The sequence below is a fragment of the Ambystoma mexicanum genome, chromosome 2p (assembly GCF_040938575.1).
Source record: "Ambystoma mexicanum isolate Mex_15411 chromosome 2p, UKY_AmexF1_1, whole genome shotgun sequence".
NCBI lineage: Eukaryota > Metazoa > Chordata > Amphibia > Caudata > Ambystomatidae > Ambystoma > Ambystoma mexicanum.
Window position 1 is genome coordinate 637,707,312 of NC_090923.1, and position 19,997 is coordinate 637,727,308.

Consider the following 19,997-nt stretch of genomic DNA (forward strand, 5'->3'; position numbering starts at 1 on the left):
TTCAGCGCTTTATCCCAGACAGCAATAGTGTGTTTGGTGGTCCTCAGGAGGTTCTGCCACAGTCAGCGCTCGGAGGGATTGATGTGCGGAAGAAAACGTAGCGGGAGCGGTAGTTGCGCCTGTTCGAGGTCCACCCATCTCGGGCGGTTGGTAAGTATCTGCCATGATCGGATGCAGGCGAGTTGGGCCGCCATTTGATATTTTTGTAAATCTGGAACTCTGAGGCCACCCAGTTTAGCGTTGCCCAGCATCGTGGACCTGGGGATTCTGGGCTTCCTCCCTTTCCAGATAAACCGTGTCATTTCCTTTTGTAGCTTCTGAAGAGCAGGTGCCGGAATTGGTGCTGGAAGCGAAGCGCAGGCATATAGGAGACTTGGTAGCAAGTTCATTTTACAGGCCGTGATGCGGCCCATCAGCGAAATCTCTTGTGCCGCCCACCGCTTTAAATCTGCCTCAAGGTCCGTGAACAGTGGGGGAAAGTTTGCTCGATAGACTTCCCCAGGGTCCGCTGGGATCTGGACACCCAAATAACTGATGCTCTTAGTCGTCCATTGTATCGGACATAGTGGGGCCAGATCCTTCCGGATCTCTCGGGACAGGCCCACTCCCATGTCAGACGACTTCCGGAAGTTGATGGCAAAGCCCGTAACCTTTCCATAGCTCTCTATCTCAGCTAGGGCCTTGGGGAGGGAAGTACGAGGCTCCGTGATGGTTAGTAGGACGTCATCTGCGTAGAGGGCCAGTTTGTGGTGTGTTGCATTCGATTGGAAGCCCTTAAACGCCGGGTTTCGCCTGATCCGTTGGGGGAATGGTTCCATAATTAGTGCGAAAAGCAGTGGCATTAACGGACAGCCCTGTCTGGTTCCACAGGTCAGGTCGATAGGGGGGGAGAGGATGCCATTGACTCTGAGAAGGGTCTTGGGCGCTGTATAGTTAGCCAACGTCATGGCGCAGAACTCCGGACCAAAGCCAAAGACCTCGAGGGTAAGCCTCATGAAGTTCCAGTCCACCTTGTCAAAGGCCTTAACTGCATCCAGGGCCAGAAGCACCAGCTCCTGGGAGTCTCGGGAGGCAAGCTCCACCAAGTTCAGAGCTCTACGAATGTTATCAGCGGTAGAGCGTTGTGTGATGAAGCCACTCTGGTCGGCGTCGATTATCTCTGGCAAAATCCGGGACAGGCGGGTTGCTAAAATTTTGGAGTAAATGTTGGCATCTATATTGAGCAAAGCAATCGGTCTGTAGGACGCAGGATTCTTCAGGTCACCGCCAGGTTTGGGCAGCAAAACTGTGATGGATTCTTGCATCGAGGGAGTTATGGTGCCTGTGTTCCTGAATGAATTAAATAACTGTACCAGAGGTGGCAGGAGTTGGGGTTTGAAGACTTTATAAAACTTCGACGTATAGCCGTCTGGGCCTGGGGCTCGGGATTTAAGGGATTTTATCGCCTCATCGACTTCCTCAGTGGTGATTGGGGCTTCCAGCGAGTCCCGAGCTACGTTTTTAAGTCGGGGGAGCGCCGCCTTTTGCAAGTATTCCCTCTGTTCTTTGACGTCTCGGGCCGGGGCGGTCATCACTTGGGTCAGGTGAGTCGATGCGATTTGAAGCTTGTCGTGATCCGAGTATTGAGTCTTGCCCTGCTGATCCCGAAGGCCCACAATTGTGTTATTCCTTCTTGTCTTGGCAAGTTTAGCCACCAGTAGCTTGTTTGCTTTGTTGTTTTTGGCGTAGTAGATTTGTTTAGCCTTCGTCATTTGATGGGCGGTGTGTTCAGCGTAATGTGCTTCAATTTTCTTTTTTGCTATTCGGAGGGCTCGCTGCGTTTTAGGGGTCCAGCCCTTCTCCTTATGGGTCCTCTCCGCCCTCTCGAGTTCCTCTTCAAGATCCTGACGAATCTGTCGTTTATGCCTATGATAGGCTACCCCTTTGGCAATCAATTCTCCCCGCACCACTGCCTTCATTGCATCCCAGTTGTTGGCTAAGGAAGTATCTCCGCTAGAGTTTTCTTTAAAGAAGTTGTTGATCGCGGTTGCGATTGCGTCTCTGAGTGGCATCTCATTAAGGATGGGATCATACAGAGTCCATCTACGCCTCTGGGGCTCCGGGGGTCCCTGGACTCGGATTTTCAAGGTTACTGGGGCGTGGTCGGATAGGATTCTGGAGCCTATAGTTACCTCTTCAGTGAAAGCGAAGATCTGTGGAGATATCAGTAGAAGATCTATCCTAGAGAATGTCCGGTGAACATAAGAATAGAAGGAGAAATCTTTTTCAGATGGGTGGAGTACCCTCCATGAGTCCACCACTCCAAGGGTTCTAAATAATCGCAGAAGGGCTAAAGCCGTGGTGAAGTCCCCGGCGGAGGGTGGATGCGATTTGTCTTTTACGGGGTCTGGGACCCCATTAAAGTCCCCACCGATTACTATCTGGCCCTCCAAAAAGGGAGAGAGGGTTGCGGTTAGAAGATCATAGAAGGGTGCTTGGCCAGAATTCGGTGCGTACACGGAGACCAAGGAGAACAGCTGTCCCGATAGCAGGCATTTCACTGCTATGTAGCGTCCCTCCGGGCAGCTTATGGAGTCCAGAATCTGGGGATTCAGTCCCCTCCGGAACAAGATTGCTGTACCGCCCCGCTTGGAGCTTCCTGATGCGAAGAGTTGTTTAGGAAAGTCGCGAGAGTGTAGGCGGCTGAAGTCTGCCGGGAGCAGGTGAGTTTCCTGTAGCATGGCCACATCGGCAGAGTCATTCTGAAGTTTTTGTAGAATTGATTTGCGTTTAGGCGGTGAGTTCAATCCCCTGACGTTCAGAGAGACAAACCTCCAGAACTGTTGGGCCGGGGCGTGACCCGGGGTCGTTGATGAGACTTGTGGAGGGGGGGAGGCTACTGGAGAATCAGCCATTATGTCGTGGGAGATGTGACCATCTGTTATCCTGCTTTTGGGGTTTTTTCTCGGACCGCCAACGGGCAGTCCGAGGTTTAACTGGGGGAGGGGGACCCGTTATGGGGTCAGGCCCTCCCCTGGCCAACAGGGCCCTGAAACAGCGAATAGCCAACATGGCTAGAGGTATGAATAGTCTGAGTGAAATGCTCCAAGGACTCATAGGTGGAACGTACCTTGGAGTTGGGCATGGGCCGTGGGGGGAAGCCCGCTGCATCGGGGGTGGAGATCATCCATGTTTCAGAGGTGGCGGTCGGCTCCACAGTGCCGGGTTCACTAAGCCGGGTCTCAGGGCGCCGAAGAGTCCCTCGTGGGGTAGCTCCGGGTCATTTCCTCCTCCTAAATCTCGGAACCCTCGACTATGTGTTTTGTATGGGCCTAGGGGAGGCTATAGGGTCCGGGTCAGCTGCCGCTTCAGTGGCCTGTTGGGACGAGGTGTTAGCGGAGTCCGGGTGCAATATACTTTCAGCATCGCCCAGATGTTTGATCCTACGCATGGTACCCTTAAAGGAGAATTGCAAAGCTGTAGGAAAGAGCCATCTGTAGCGAATTTTTTGGGCTTGGAGGAAGGTAGTCAGTGGGCGAAGGGCTCGCCTTTTCTGAAGGGTCAACGGAGATAGGTCTTGATAGATCTGAAGGGGGGTCCCCTGGAAGGTGATTTCGTTGTTGGAGCGACTTATTGCCGAAATGGCTTCCTTTGTCGTATAGAAATGCACCCTGGTGATAACATCAGGCGGGCCGTCTGACTCCACTCCACGACGGAGATTTAGCCTGTGAGTGCGATCCAGTAGCAATAGTGAGTCCTCCAAATCGGGGAGAAGAGATTGAAAGAAAAGGCCTACATATTCGGCTAGCCCTTGGTCTGAGATTGATGTGGGAACCCCCCGAATACGGAGGTTGTTGCGCCGGGCTCTGTTCTCCATGTCCTCCTGCTTGTATTCCAGGATTTCGACCTTGTCCTGCAGAAGCCCAACGGAACGCTGGATCTCAGTCAGGGAGGACGCGTGGTCTTGGGCGCGATCCTCAATCTCACTCACTCTCTGTTCCACCTCCGAAACCCTCTTATCAGTATTTTCCAGCTTGGCAGTAAGCTCAGACATACATGATCGAAATTCAGTTTTAATGTCAGCCATGAATTCCCGAATATCCTCCTTGGTTGCTAGAGGTCCCTTGTTATCCAGGGATTCTCGTGAGATGGAGGGGGGATTGTCCAGTTTCTTCGCTTTGTCGGCTGACATTAGCATTGTTGCTATGTCTGATGACTTGGTGGATTTCGATTGCTTAGACATCGTGTGGTCTAACAGGAGAGGGTTAACGGCTGAAGGTGGCTCAGTCGCAATCGTGGCGATAGTTGGAGGTCTCTCAAGAAGTTGGGATAAGTTGGGATAAGGATCCCGATGTCTTGGTTGGGCTTTTAGTTAGCGAAGGAGACTTCAGTGCGAGTGAAGAGGAGGAAGGTCGCTGTGTCGTCCCAGTCTCCCTGGTATCAAGACGGCCAAGGGGAAGGTGAATGTGGGCCGGGGCGCCCCAGGAAATAGCGGGAAGATGAAAGGGAGCGATTTTAATACCGGAGCACACCAGTCCAGGGTGGTCTTTTGTGGTGGATGGTGAGGACCCCGATCGCCACGGATGTTAGCGAGACTGTTGGTGGTGGTGGCCGGATGTCCGGGGAGGTGGGCCAGAACTGAGGAGGCCCGGGGCCCGGGGCACCTACCGCGTCCTCCGCCGTCCGTGCTCCTCCAAGGGTGCAGCCCGAAGCGCCACCGGGAGTATCAGTTGGAGCATAGACGTGTGGCTCGGGTCCATCTGATCATGTGAGGCGAGAGACACATGGGTCTAGATCGATTCCAGGGTTCATAGGGGGAGCTTCGACGGCGCGGCCGCGTCTCGGTCGTTGTCGCTGGGTCCCGTCCGCCATCTTGGATTACACAGCAGAGGGGCCGCGGGATAAAAAGAGTCCGATTATCTTCATCTTGGCGATTCTGGGTTCCATCAGCACGCCGGCCGGGCTCCACACCCTCTCACACCCTCTCATCTAGTTGGGTTCGAAAAACGCAGCATAGGAGTCATAGAAAGCTGTGATGCAACGGGCGTTCCACGGAGGCCATCACGGGAGCGACTGCATAGCCAGCGCTCCAGGCCACGCCCCCCTTTCTCCCTATCGTCCCTTGATATTTTAAAAAAAATCTATTTTTTGATTAGTTTCAACATAACATCCCCCCCTTTGCACTGTGCAGCAGCAAAAGACCTCTATCAAATTACCATAATCATTTCAAGATCAACAACGTTCCACTGCGAAAAACCATTGATCCGGCACCTTTAAAAAAAGAGATCTCAACCGTCTAGGCTTACAGCAAGTCAATCTAATGGAACTGAGAGGTTGAATTAGCGTGTTCCATTTGGACTCAAATTTCTCTCGACTACCCGTCATCTGGGCCATGAGCCTTTCCATAGCAGCTATCTCTGAAAACTTATTCAGTCATTGACCCATTGATATTGTAATTGTTCACGCATAAGTCAAATACAGGAGACTGTTTGGAATAATGGCAACAAACCGGTTTGGGGAAAACACATGAACAGAATTGCACAATGTACCCAAAACAAATCTATATTTATTCTGAATTCCCAATGATTTGATTTTAAATTGCAATTTTATTATTTGTCTAAAAGGAAACAGAGAAGTAACCTGTAATTAATAAAAGTTTGGTGATGTCAAAAGTAGTCCCCACCTATTCGTTAACAGGGTCCCAGTTCTGAAGAGATTACAAAAAGGCAACTGAGGCAAAACCAGCTAAATGGATGAAATAAACTGAATTATATGCCATAAATAACCAACGGTATGTTCGTAAAACTGACATGTATTTTGCCATCTGGTTTTGGGGCCCTGACCAAGGTAACTTGTATGCCATATGAATGAATGTTCTATGGCAACTGTCATGTTCATGTGTCCCGTCCCCTTTCCTCCATATTCATGAAACATTGCCAAGTAATAGTGGACTAGGGAGGGAGTCCAAGCTTAGTCTAACCAAAAAGCTTCTAAAGCACTGCCGGGATGATCTGAGCACCTACTCTGGAGCTTGACTCAAGAAAGTAATGCTTTCAGAAGGCAAAGGGAGAAGCCAATGGTGCTGCTCTTGAGATAACGTTTAGAGGAACATGGCTCTGAAAATTGGCAGAAGCTGCTTTAGCTATGACTGCTTATGCACAGATGCCTTTTAGGGACGATAACCCTGAAGGGAATAACACACTACGATGCAATGGATACATTTGCTGACTGTATGCCCAAAGAATAACCTCTATATTTGAGGAGGACATTATGAGAACTGTGTAAAATAGAAGAGACTCCAGGACTCAGTGCCAACAAAAATGTGTGTATGTTTAATTATGTCACATATTCACACTTCTTGAGCAAAAGCCCATAAATATACTCAAGAAGTGTGAATATGTGACATAATTAAACATACACACATTTTTGATGGCACTGAGTCCTGGAGTCTCTTCTATTTTACACTGTTTATGGTGGCGGTTAGGCTTTATTACCGTCCAGATCCAGTGACCTGCGACATCTTTAATCTCATCCTATGCTTGAAGACGCAGCATTATATGGCCAATCCAATACTGATATTTATGTAAGGGATTGTGAGGTGTCGCCCTACAGAGCAACCTTTTCCAAAGCCATTTATTTTAGTTACATTATGAGAACTGGACAACATTGATCCTGTCCAGATAAAACCTAAGAGCACAGTGCATGTACAGGTTGTGCAGAAGTCCTCTCTGATTCTGATGACCAGTTTGGAAAGAAAGCCAGTAAAAAGATTCTGATTAATAGGAGAATCAGATACAATTGTCAATAAATGGGGCTATGGGTTCAATGAACCACTTTGAAAGACAAGTAAGGGATCTTTTAATGATAGTGATTGGAGCGCACTCAACCGACGTGCTGAAGTGAATGAGACTAAACGTGATCCTCCAGGAAACGTATATTACTTCCACCAAAGCCACAGGCTTAAAGGGTTTCTGAACTAGCCCTTAAAAGACCACAATTGGGTCCCAAGTATAAGGTTCAGCCAAAGGGGGTAAAAGATGATGGTTGTCATAATGCATTTTGACAACTGAGGTCGGAAGAGACTATCTCTGCATCATCAAGGCCCCATTGGCAGCCAGGTAGGACCTGTAAGAATCTACCTGAATACCAGACGTACCCAGGTCTGTAAATAATGATAATATGCCATCTAGGAACCTAGAAGACTGACCTGTTTCTCCAGGACCCAAAGGCAGAAATGCAATTGCTGCTGCGATACAGTGATCTTGAGGACATTCTGAGAGCATGTACAATCTGTAAATTGGCAGTGGATACACCTGGGTGGCTTACGGTCAGCTGTTCAGAAACCATATTCTCAAGCTCACCGACTGTGGGGAGAGGTGTAGAATCATGCCTCGTTGATGGTAAGACAGGCCTGCCCTCTCTGGAAGGAGTCACGGATGGCTGAAGAATAGGTGAATTAGGGGAGAGAACCAGAATCTAATGTGTCAGAGGTGAGCCCCCAACAACAGTTTACACACTTTTCAGTTCTTTAATTGAGCCACCAGTTGGAAGATCAAGGAGAAAGGAGGAAAGGCACTTGTCTCAAGATTAAGGGATCGAGGTTCCTGTCGCACCCATGACACACATCCGACATGTGGTGTTCAGGCTAGTTACAAAAAATCTACCTGATGAAAACCCCAGTGGAGAACTTTTTCCAGCAGATTCAACCTATTTGTAGTTCAGCTTCAAGACTGCTCAACACGTTTGTCCCTTAGCCGATCACTCCAGCCACATGGGAGGGATTGTTATTGGATGCCATATTCCAGAGTCTATTCTCAAAATGCCATTGCTAACCTGCATAAATTAGGGTGGACTTTGTGCCCCTTGTGTACGGCCTTTCACGGTTTAGAAATACACAACTTTAATTCACAAAGGATGTGCACAACCAAACCTTTTAAGGTCACCCCCATTGCATGAGGGAGGAGTCTGCCATGCCCAAAACAGGTCCAGGAAGGAGGGAAGGTGATTTTCCTGCAAGAAGTTCCTCTATGATTCCACCATCTAATGACCATCAAAAGGTTTTCATGGATCAGAATGTGGGCTGAGGAGTGCAGGACTGATTTTAGTTGGCTGCAAGGTGTAAAATTGGGTGCTACATTCAGAGTTTTGCCAATGGAACTACCATGATGTAGGAGGCCACCAGCCACAAGAACATCTGAAAGCAGAAGACTGCAGTTGTTCACTCCAAGAGGAAGTGCAATGAGGCTGATTGAATGTCTCTGATGCTGTTCTTGGTGGGGAAAAATCTGGCCTGTGAGGTGTCCCAGTTATAGCCAATAAAGGTGGGGGCTTTAAAAGGTGTCTGCATCTGTAGCTTTTCTAAAAAGAGATCCATATTTTTTTGCTGCCTACTGACGTGTGAGACCACTGCTGCAACTAGTTTTGGGGACATTCTGCTGTCCTAAAATCAAAGAGAAGAACCTTGTACTCTACTGTATGACCATTATCAAGAACCTCAAACAGTGCCTGTGATGTCTCCATATTCTGATTTATATGGGTTCCCCCTTTAGACTCAAAGGGGTGACAGCCATTGAAGGAGGAAAGGTGTAGGTGCTTAGGCCAGCCTGGTTCATTTTGCTACTGTGAAGGACCTTGCAAAACAACTGTGTGGCCTTGTGGAAGAGGACACTTCCACTGTAACATTGATTGATAGAAGTTTCTGAGCCCAGCACAACCGTACTGGAGTCATTTATAGGGGACAGACAGAGAGGGAGGCAGGGAGGGAGACAGATGAGGGAGGGAGAGTGGTAGTCTGTGCTCACTATTGAGAGCACCCATGAATTGATGTCGAACTGTAAGCTTTCAGAGAAAGCCTCCATCCCACAGTAGTCCAGTGAGCCAAAATTAAGCTTTCATTGCTTTACCTTTTCTTGCGAGGAAGGCTGAGGGACAAAGCCCTTGGTAGTAGGCTTGCGTTGTTTGCATTCAGTGGTATTTGGGAAGTAGTCCAGATGATGGGCTCTGTATGCCCTAAAATGTTTAAAGCCTGTAAAGGATTGTTATGTGCTTTGCCTGGCTGCTTGGTCAATACGACCAATGACTCTGCCATCTCAGTGCTCGTCTTTCTGAACAGTTCTGTCATCCCTGAATGGAACCAATTCACACCCTTGAAGGGAAGGCAAAGTACATTTTCCTGGGCATCCTGCTTCAGCTTTGTTGCTGAGTCATGTCTGTCTCCTGACCATATGAATTGTGCTACTTGCCCTGAGAGAGAACTTTGTTAACCACACCCATTTCCTTCCAGACCCTCTGGTAGCAAGACAACAAGATTGCATCCGTATTGGCTTGGCAAACAAGGAGGGAAGAATACTCAAACTATTTTTCCTATAGTGTTCACCTTGTTTTCCTCCAAATTCAGCAGACCATCTGAAGGCCCCTTAGTCCACAGAATGGCCAAACTTACCACTGAAAATGCTGCTGTATTGCCAATTTCAGAGTCATGAAAGCACAAGTATAAAGATACCTCACCAAAATGAGCTGTTTCTTAGATGAACACATTTATATTAAAAAACGTTTTCCTTTAAGAAAATGCCCAGGATAAGGAGACCTTCTAAGAAAACGTTAATCCATTGAAAAATCATGGCATGGGCTGCAAGCCAAATCCACTTTAAATTGCCAGGACTAGACAAAGGAAAGAATAAGGAAGGTGAACCAGACGTGGGATTTGGTGAAAAGCGAGCAAGGAGGGCATGGAACCGGAACATGAAGGGTGAGAGGAGGCTGGCAGAAGAGGGGTGCGAGGGGAACTGAGGGCCCTGGTATCGGAGTATTTTAAAGAGGAGTCACAGAAACATGACACACATGTCAGAAGGGGAAAGTAGGCACTTCGTCATCTACATCATACTGATCCCCATTGCCCTCAGGGCCTGGGAACATAGCTGTGCCTGTGTTGTGTTGTCTTTATGCGCTGCTGGAAGATTCAGTAGATGCAAAGGAGCCATCTTAGAAGGCGGAAGAGAGAGGGGGGAGGTGGAAGTGCCATTGAAGATGGAATGATTGGTTCTTCATTAGATGGCTTCCGAGTGAACCTCCCTAACAAGGTCTTTGAAGTGAGACTTCATGGTCCAAGAGTGCATTAAATTCTGAAATGTGTCCAAGATCATCTTCAAAGGAGGAGAACAGCTCAGTATTGACTCTTGACAAGGCCTAGAAGAGAAAATAATCTGAAGACATCAGCTCTGATGAGTGGGGACCAAGAGGTCTGTTAATGGGTCTTAAAACCACAACACGAGTATGATTAAGGCATGGAGGTGGACACGAGCATCAAAGTTGCAAGCGTAGAGTCTACCCTGGGTAGAAGGAAAATCAGTGGCCATCAGTGGGGGCCAGCAAGAACCCTGTATCACTGCAGGCTCAGACATTACAGGTGGCAATATCTCTACATATCTAGAAGGAAGGGAGCCACAGGGGGGCCTCCCAATGGGTCACTGGCATCTGGCCATGGATGTATGATGGAAGGCTTATTGCGCACAGGAACATAAACCCAGTACTTCAGCGTTGTTGCCAATCTTCCAAACTAGTTTGGTGCTCTAAATAATTGAATGCTTGTGGGGCATAGTTGCAGCCGCTATCCACTTTTTGGCATCTGTATTTATTTAACTGCCTGACTTTTATCTGTTACTAAGCACACAAGAGCCTCAGGAGTTTTCCTTATGGTAGATCCAAAAGGGCCCAGAGAGGTCCCCGTCCTGTACCCTGTCCTCCTGACCTTGATGCATTGCAAGACACGGAGAGGTTCCTCTCAGGTAGAATATCTGTGAAGATCTGTGTTCACAATAAAGATATTAGTCCCCGAGCAGGGATTCCCTATGTTTCTTCCAGTGATGCGATGGTAAGCATCCAAGAGCCCCGACAGACCTCTCCCGACATAAGGAATCCGTGAGCTGGATCATTTACTTAGTTCAATACTGCAAAATGAGTCACCTCTTAGTGCTGATAACCATGAAGAGTCCAAGCCCATGTCCGAGGCACAGAAAATGATAACTAGTTGTCAGACATATTGATTTTATTAAGAGTGTGCTGTGAGGGGGGGCGTGGCCAGCACACGAACGAATCGGACGTGAGCTTGGGGAGCTCCCGCAAGCGCCAAAATAATCCTCCATTTATATCCTGATCCCTGGGGATTTAATGCCTACCAAGCACTTCTATTGAGCCAGATGGCCGCCGGCCCCTGGGAGTAGCTCCCATCCACCCGCCGGGGGGGGCCGTGACGGCCAAACGCTGCACAACGCAGTGAAGAAGCATACACTGGGGGCTTCCCCCGAAAAACGATCGAGCGCTGGAGGGCGGAGACTGCTGGGCCCGCAACGCCAACCAGCTGAGGATCAGTGGAGAAACCGGGGTCCTGACGGGGCTGATCTACCGGAGCGGTACGCGCTGAAGAAAGGCGCAGTGCTCGAGCGGCAGGGAGAGGGGGGACAGGCCCTCCTGCGATCCCGGTGACGGGCGGCTCTTATTCCCTGAGTCCGCGCGCCGCTCGCCGTGGACACACGTCCTGCCTGCTGGGCTCCGGGGCGAGGCGCGCTCCGGCTCTCAGACTGGAGGGCCGTGTGGCGGGAGATCAGAGGAGAGGGAGAGCTGCACCCGGACGACCTACGGCCTCAAAACAGTGCAAGTAAGTGGGGCCCCCCTCGCTGATCTACTCCTATGAACGATGCCCGATGCCCTTTGAAGACGCGGGCTGTAAAGCACCGGGAGCTGTAGGCCCTCTTGGGGAACCCTTACCCCACTATCATCCCCTCGCTGCGGGAAGAACCCCAGCCCCCAACGGAAACCGACCTGGGACTTCAACTATCATCCGACTGACCCATCACAAGGGGGGAAAAAGGCTGCAATACAGCGCACCGCGAGGGGGCACCCATCAGGACTCTGCATACACGGCAATACTGGACTCCACCGCACCCCGTCTGCCATCCCTGGGCCGGGACACACTGGGCCGATCCAACCATCACAGCATAAAGCTCACAACCTTTGTAAAGATGGGCAAGGATAGGCAAAAGAAAACATCCACACAGAGTAGCATGGACCAATTTGCGGTTGCTGCCACCCCTGCACCGGCGGGCCCAACAACACTACCAAACTCCCCCACAGGCAAAGACCCTCTCTCCTTACGGGATGTCATGGCCGCCATCGCCAGTTCCCGCTCCTCTATGGAGATTAAAATGGACAGCATTGCGGCGGATGTTTCCTTCCTGCGCCATGACTTACAAAAGCTGACTTCCAGAACCGAGGAGGCCGAACACCGCATCTCTGAAGCAGAGGACAACATCAACGGGATTAATAGGCAACTATCCCAAGCCTTAAACTGCCTGAAAACCCTAGAATCTAGAGTGGATGAGGGAGAGGGGAGGTCCCGCCGCAATAACGTTCACATTTTTGGTCTGCCAGAGGGGGAGGAAGGACAATGCATGGAATTGTTCCTGGAACAGTGGCACGTGGACATCTTTGAACCCCATTCTTTTTCAAAGTTTTTCTCAGTGGAAAGGGCCCACAGAATGCCGTTGGGCAGACCGATCCCAGGTGTTCCGTCCCGAACAGTAATCGCTAGATTGCTTAATTATCGCGACAGGGATGCTCTCCTGCAGATGTCGCGTTTACGCGGGACGATCACGCACAACGGATCACGGATAGCCTTTTTCCCCGACTATACCCGAGAAGTGCAATGCGCACTAAAAAAACAACTGGCTCAGATGAATGTGAAATATGGCCTGCTTTTCCCGGCTCAACTTAAGGTTTATCATAAAGAATCCACAGTTCACTTTACGGACCCACAAAAGGCCTGGAAATGGGCAGAAGCTCACATTGAGGGCGATTGGACCACAAGACAGAGGAGACAAAGAGGAAGGCCCCGACCCAGGCCGGGGCAGGCCTCTCCGGGGAGGAATCCGGAATTGGCGAGACAGGAGGCCCCGGAGCCAGCTGCGGAACAGGACAAACATTGAACAGGCCACTGTCCTCCATCAGAAGGAGTAGATGAACTACCGCAACACAAGGACACGGCGAGTTTATGCCTCCGGCTCTGTCACAAGGTGTAATCCACCATGAATGAAGCTAACATTTGGCGCAAGAGAAGGGACTCCGGGAAGGGCTCAAACACCCCCCCTCCGCTGAACCCCCTCCTCTTTTTGAACTCTACTTAAACGTTGGGATTTTGTGCTGACACACCAGGTTTGAGTGTCAGCAATGTTTGGCCGACAGGTACTTTGTGTTTGGGTGGAGTATAGGGAGGGGGAGGGTTGGGAAAGTTTGAAAGTTCTTTCTTTTCTTTGGTTGTTTCAAGACTATTACATGTTCAGAGGTCGATCTAACCACTGTCCCCCACTTGGACCACCTCGCACCACTCCACATGGGAACCCCACTTACATAGCACCGAGTGAAGGAATACCGACACTTCCCTCTGGTCACAATTCCCTGAAAATCTCCATCACGCACTGTAAATGACATCTATATGAGCCCAAGCGTCACCCGTACGACATCCCAGAGCTCTTAAACTGCTCACCTGGAATGTGAATGGAATGGGTTCAGGAATCAAAAGACGCCTCATTATGCAATTTTTAAATAGACATTCTCCTGATATGGCCCTTATAACAGAGACACATCTGGCCGGCTCAAATTGTGCCTTCTTCCAAAGAACCAATTACCGTCTTGCCTTCCATGCGGGGTACACAATGGGATCCAGGGGCACCCTTTTCCTAGTACACAAGCGTATCCTGCTTACTCTGCAAACTGTAGAATTGGACCCCAGGGGCCACTGCGTGTTTGTTTTAGGAACGCTTTGGGGTGAGAAGCTGGCTCTCGCCTCGATCTACTCTCCACCCGGGTTGGGGCAGGAATTACTAGATGAGCTCACCACCCTCATAGGGAAACATCACACTGACAAGTACATTCTAGGGGGGGGACTTCAACGATGCTATAAGCAACAGCATTGACCGCTCCCACCTTAGGAATCGGAGCCCAGATACCCCCACAAGACTGGCCAACTTTACATCTGCTTTGGGCCTCTGGGATGTATGGCGGGAGTTACACCCCGGCACTAGAGAATACTCGTTCCACTCGGGAGCCCACGGCTCCATGTCTAGGCTAGACTACTTCTTTCTACCAAACACCGACCTCCACAGGGCAATCTCTGCAGAACTGCTTCCCCGAGGCATCTCGGACCACTCACCACTGATAATGGAAATAAGTATGAAAGGGGCCCTTCCCCCTAGAACATCGAGACTAAATAACTACTACCTTGGGTTCCCTGAACTGATAGATCGCCTTGCAGAGGTGTCTACCGAATACTTTGCAATCAATGAAGAGTCGGTGGATAGCCCTGTGACGAAGTGGGAGGCATACAAAACAGTGCTGAGGAGAGAGATAATCTCCTGGACGACACATAAAAGGGCTACTCGACTCCAGAAGGTACTGGAAGCCAAGGGTGAGGTGAGCAATTGGGAAATTAAACATATTCTCGATCCCACCCCTGAGACCCACCGATCCCTGCAACGTGCCAAGGAGCACCTTCGAAATAGGGTGATGGATAACGCTAAACAGGCCCACTGGCACTCTAAAGCGAGAATATATGAACTTGGGGACAAGGCGGGCAAAATGCTCGCCTGGTTGGAGAAAAGAGATGAGGGACAGCGCCATGTCCGGGTAATAGTCACATCACGAGGCAACCGGTGTCAATCAGACGCTGGGATAGCAGAGGCTTTTGCCGAGGTTTATGCAGATTTGTACCAGGCCCCAACCTCACCGCTTGACCCCTCCCTCTTAGACACCATAACACTGCCGGCTCTCTCTGGGCAACAGAAGGAACAATTAGACTCCGCCTTATCAGAAGCTGAAATTTCAGAAGCAATATCTCAACTACAAACAGGGAAAACGCCGGGTCCTAACGGATTCCCAGTCGAAACCTGGCAAAAATTGGGTGGAGCCAAGATAGCGCCCCCCCTTCATAGATTGTTCCTCCGTGCCCGAGAACAAGGGACCCTCCTCCCAGACCTGTGTAAAGCGACCATCGTGGTCACCCCCAAACCAGACAAGCCCCCTGACAAATGTGCTTCCTACAGGCCCATCTCTCTGATCAACGGGGAGGCAAAGGCCCTTGCTAAGATCCTAGCAAATCGACTACAACTGGTTGCACCCACCCTGGTCCACCAGGACCAGTGTGGATTTATGCTGCATAAATCAACCCGGATGAATCTACGGCACCTCCATCTGGCACTGGAGTGATCCCCGGTTATAGACGGACCCCTAGCTCTACTGGCAATTGATTTCGAAAAGGCGTCCGATTCAATTCGCTGGGACAGCCTCTGGGAGATTGTTAGGGAGTATTCTCAAACCTAGTATTTCCCAAACCTAGTGAGTCCCCCAGCAGCTTTGCTGGATTTTTGGGGTTTGTATTTTTTCTCCTGCTAAGAGTGAGACTCTTTTACTCCCACTCTTAGACATGATTTGAGGTATGTCTTTGACTTGTTATGTGCTTATGGGCTATGGGGTTTCTTTTTACTCCATAGGGTATCATCTGTTTTTCTGTATGTGTGGTACACCGCACCCTCAGTGCAGTACCACAGGGGTGTCACAGTGACCCCCAAACATAGACTCCATACCCTGGTACTGACTACTGTCTCCCAGGGAATGTAAAGTCACCATTGGCTTTACTAGTCCAAAATTGTGAACAGAACCAGTACAAACCATCATCTTGTGGAAGTACTGGTAAGGGGTAATTCGATTGCCCCTGGGTCTGTTTTCGAGGGGGCACTGTCCCGTCCCCCCTCGTCGAGTTTCTGGCTGGTGGCAGTGGTTACCACGCTAAATATTCCACCGGAATATTCTCTATGGGATTTTCCCATTGATTTTAAACGCACCACTTTTTGGTGCAATGTTAAAGATATCGCCGGTTTATTTATTTAATATTAAATCACCGGTTGTGTCTTTTTGCCAGAACTCGATTCTAAAATGGCGTTTGTGTCCGTCTCTGTAACTCTGACCAAGGTCGAGCCCTTTGTTCCACTATTTTGGCAGGCTTCTCCACAGAAGCCCTCCAAATGGTGCCACTCTGTCTGGGTTCCACAGGAAGGGTGGAGGGGGGAATGGGCACCCTGGACTGCGTTGCCTTAGGAACCCAAGTTGCACTCTACTCTGATTGGCCCAGTGGTGAGCCAGCCGGCTCACCACTTAGCATGTGTGATTGACAGCTAGGCTGATGAATGGGGGTTTTTCTGAATAAAAGCAGGGCCTTTGGGACTGGAACCTCAGAAGTCGCCACAGGACCTAAGAATCCGAAGAGGGAAGCCGCTGAGCCATCTGCAATGACGACAGCACCGCGAAGCCCTGCTGCAGCCACCTCACAACTTTCCCAACGAAAAGAGAAGATCTTCTGCTGGACGAGTCTTCTTCCTCTGAGCTGGTGGGATCAACCAGTTTGCCCTTTTCGCCTTCCAAAGACGTCTCTTGGCCAAATCGCCCGTGCCAAGCACCCCGGCGACCGGATAGCCACGCTCACCAGTTTTGACCGCAAATAAAAGGACCGCACATTTTAATCGGGAACTCCGCGGCTGGTTTCATCCCTGTGCAGTGCCACGACTCCAGGTTCCCTCCTCGACGAGATCTTCTCTTCCCCTGGTCGGAACCACGAACTTCAACCACTGCCAGGAACAACTGCCCCCGCTGGAGCTTCCTTTCTCTTTAAGGTACTGTGTCCTGCCAGGCCTCCCTTTGATTGCTAAAGGTGACCCTTAAATCCTTGGCTTCCAAACTGGGTTGGCTCCAGGCCTTCTAACTATATCTTTTGAATCACCCCAACCTCTTTTGAACACTCTGGAAAGACTTTCAGTGCGCTTTAAACCATGTGATCCTGGGCACATTTCGCTTTGCGCCATTTAAAGTGGGCCTGGCCTATGAACTTTGGCTCTACAGTATAACCTGCCTTTCTCCCCTTGCTCTGAACTCTTAAAAGTGTTGGGAACTGTTTTATTCTTCTGCTCTGCCTTTTTCTCTCCCTTTAACTACATTATCAGAGTGCCATCTTGGTTAAGCGCTCACCTCTATTCTAACAAATAGTAGTGTTTTAACCCTGACTTGTCTGATAACTATTGAGGGAGGTGTGTATACTTTTCATGACTGTGTTTTAACTTGCTTTTGATTGAGAGTGCTAGTATATGCCATAAAGTGTTTTTAAATAAATAATTATATACTTTATATACAAAGCTCTGGTCAGTGTTTGTTTGCTCTACTGTGTTTTGGCCCTACTGTGTATACTCTGCATACTGCCCTACTCTTCTTGAGAGAAGTCTGACTGCTCAGCCACAGCTACCAGTTAAATCTGATTGGTGCAGACTGCTACCAATTGGGTTTACTGCTTACTTCTGTAGTCTTAATCTTTTTGCAGTGTTCCCCAAGGGAACTGCACAGGATTCTGCCTAACAGAGATCATGCGGTGTATGGGGTTTGGGGAAGCCTTCTTGGGATGGGTGCGGCTGCTCTACACAAATACCCAGGCAGAGGTGAAAGTAAATGGATGGTACTCCCGATACTTACCTCTTGGTAGAGGGACGCGGCAAGGATGCTCACTTTCTCCCTTTCTCTTCGCCCTTGCGATCGAGCCGCTTGCTCTATGGCTTTGCCAAAATGCAGCCTGGACGGGGTTTAGTTGGCCGGAGGGGTACGACGACCGTACATCTTTGTACGCAGACGATCTCCTAATATACCTGGGGGATCCAACTCGATCTTGCCCCATTGTGACACAGATGCTCGTCCGCTTTGGCGAGTTTAGTGGACTTAGAATCAATTGGGGAAAATCTGTTCTCTTTCCTGTTAAGGGTGGAACACAGGCCATCCCCCAGGACTGCCCATACCAGGTGGAACACCAGGGCTTCCGATACCGGGGGATCTGGATATCTAGGGACTTGACGGGTATGTAAGAAATCTCCGGCCGATTACGGACTGCTTCTGCATCGATGTTCATCATTGGAAGCACCTCCCCCTGACTCTTATGGGCAGAGCTGCGCTCTTTAAAATGATGGCCCTTCCAAGATTCCTCTACATCCTCCAGGACGCCCCGCTCAGGATGCCAGAAACAGAGTTTCAACAGGTGGAGGCACTTCTCAGAGAGCGTATATGAGGAGAGGCCAGCCACGCATCGTGCCAAGCACTCTCCAAAGGTCGATATGGGAGGGTGGAATAGGAGTCCCTCGTCTCCAAACCTATTACTGGGCCTCACAATTGGCAGTGGTTAATGACGTACTCCACGGAGACCAGGAGCTGCCCCACATACGGGCCGAGATAGCCGCTATTCACAACACAGACCCACTGACTCTCCTATACCAACCCCTCCCGAGAACCCCTCCACCCACAACCACAAAACACCTTATTACTGTCTGGAGACAAGCACACCACTTCATAGGGTGGGAGAATAAAGTCACTACTGCACAACCCCTATGGCAAAATAGCAACTTGACTGAAATCGGGAGATCTGAGCCATGGCCCAAATGGATGAGGGCTGGGGTTCTGAGGGTTGGGGACATTCTCGTAGATGGGAAACGGGCCTCATTTGAAGCTTTGCAACTACAATTCCAGATCCCGAGTACAGAACAGTACCACTATATGCGATTGGCCCATGCCCTGAAGGCCCACATACCCGCTGACGCAAATGTTCCCGAATACACTCCTATTGAACGGAATATTCTACCAGCATACATCGCCACTAAATGCACCTCCATCCTATATAACGCCATAACATCCTTTGCCACCCCCGAACTGACCAATTTGAAAGCGAAGTGGGAGGTGGACGTGGGTGAGATTGAACCAGAGGACTGGATACAGGTTCTTATGCACCCCCGGGAAATAGCCATTTCCTCAAGGCTTCGCATGGTGCAGCTGAAAATACTGCACCGGGTATACTACCCCAGGACCCCCGCCTATGCGGCTGGAAACAGGCTTCAAACCCAAACTGTGGGGAGGGGGAAGGAACCTTCATACATATCCTATGGTCATGTCCCCGGATACAAACCTTTTGGGATGCATGCTGTAGCAAACTTTCCCAAGTCTTGGCCGTGCCATACCAATGAACACTAAGGCCTTACTCCTGGGAGTTCCCTACGAAATAGAGGCTAACAAATGGGAGAGATTGCTCCTCACACGGTGACAGGGCTAATCAAGCATAATATAGCGCAGAAATGGGGAGCCCCTGACTCCCTGACACTGGACCAATGGAAGGCGGATATGGACACATGCGCCATGATGGAGCATAGGATCTATGCAGCAAGGGAATGTCCCAACAAAGCCTCGAAAATGTGGGATAGGTGGGAAGAAGCGGGGACCTAAGACCCCTTCTCACATGCTGTATGAGTACGACCAATACACCACTGTACTTACGTTAAAAGCCTCTTGATCATTGACAAAATGTGCATCACCTTTTGGTTATGGATGGACATGATAGTCTTTATGTTGGTTTTGTTTTTGTGATTGTTATATTAAAACAATAAAAAATGTTTTATCAAAAAAAAAGTGTGCAGTGAGTTGTTGGGGCAAAACATGAAAAGTCCTTCAATGCTGAAGGTTAAGGCGCTTGAAAGAAGTTCTTCCACTGCCAAAAACACATGGTCAGAGCTTAAAGGAAAGTGTATCACAGGATGCACAGATTTGCCAGTGATGGTTGGGGCTTACATACGCAGAGTGTGTGGAGGTTGGACTAGCGAGAGAGTATGCACATGATTTGCACTCTAAAAAACCCTAGATCTTAGGCATGGAATTAAAGGCCAGGCGCGAGCTGTGGTCCTAATTAAAAGAAAAATGTAACCAAATGAAAAGAATTGAGAAAACTCACTGCCATGCGATACATTCATCCAGCACTGCCACGGCAAAGAAACGGATTGGTCGGCATGAACCATTGCATCACCATTCAAATGTACATATTTTGTGGTGCAAAATGTTCTCATCGCGTGTTCTTAGGGGCAGCATCCCATGAGCATGTGTGAATGGGGGATGTATGTAGG

The 19,997-nt window shown here is 49.6% G+C and overlaps 1 protein-coding gene across 2 annotated transcripts in view; it reads left to right on the forward strand.

The window, feature by feature from the left end:
- The window catches only part of LOC138566630 (acylamino-acid-releasing enzyme-like), a 1,701,869-nt gene that overhangs the window by 1,595,008 nt on the left and 86,864 nt on the right, over window positions 1-19,997 (forward strand). The gene's annotated exons all lie outside the window — the stretch shown is intronic.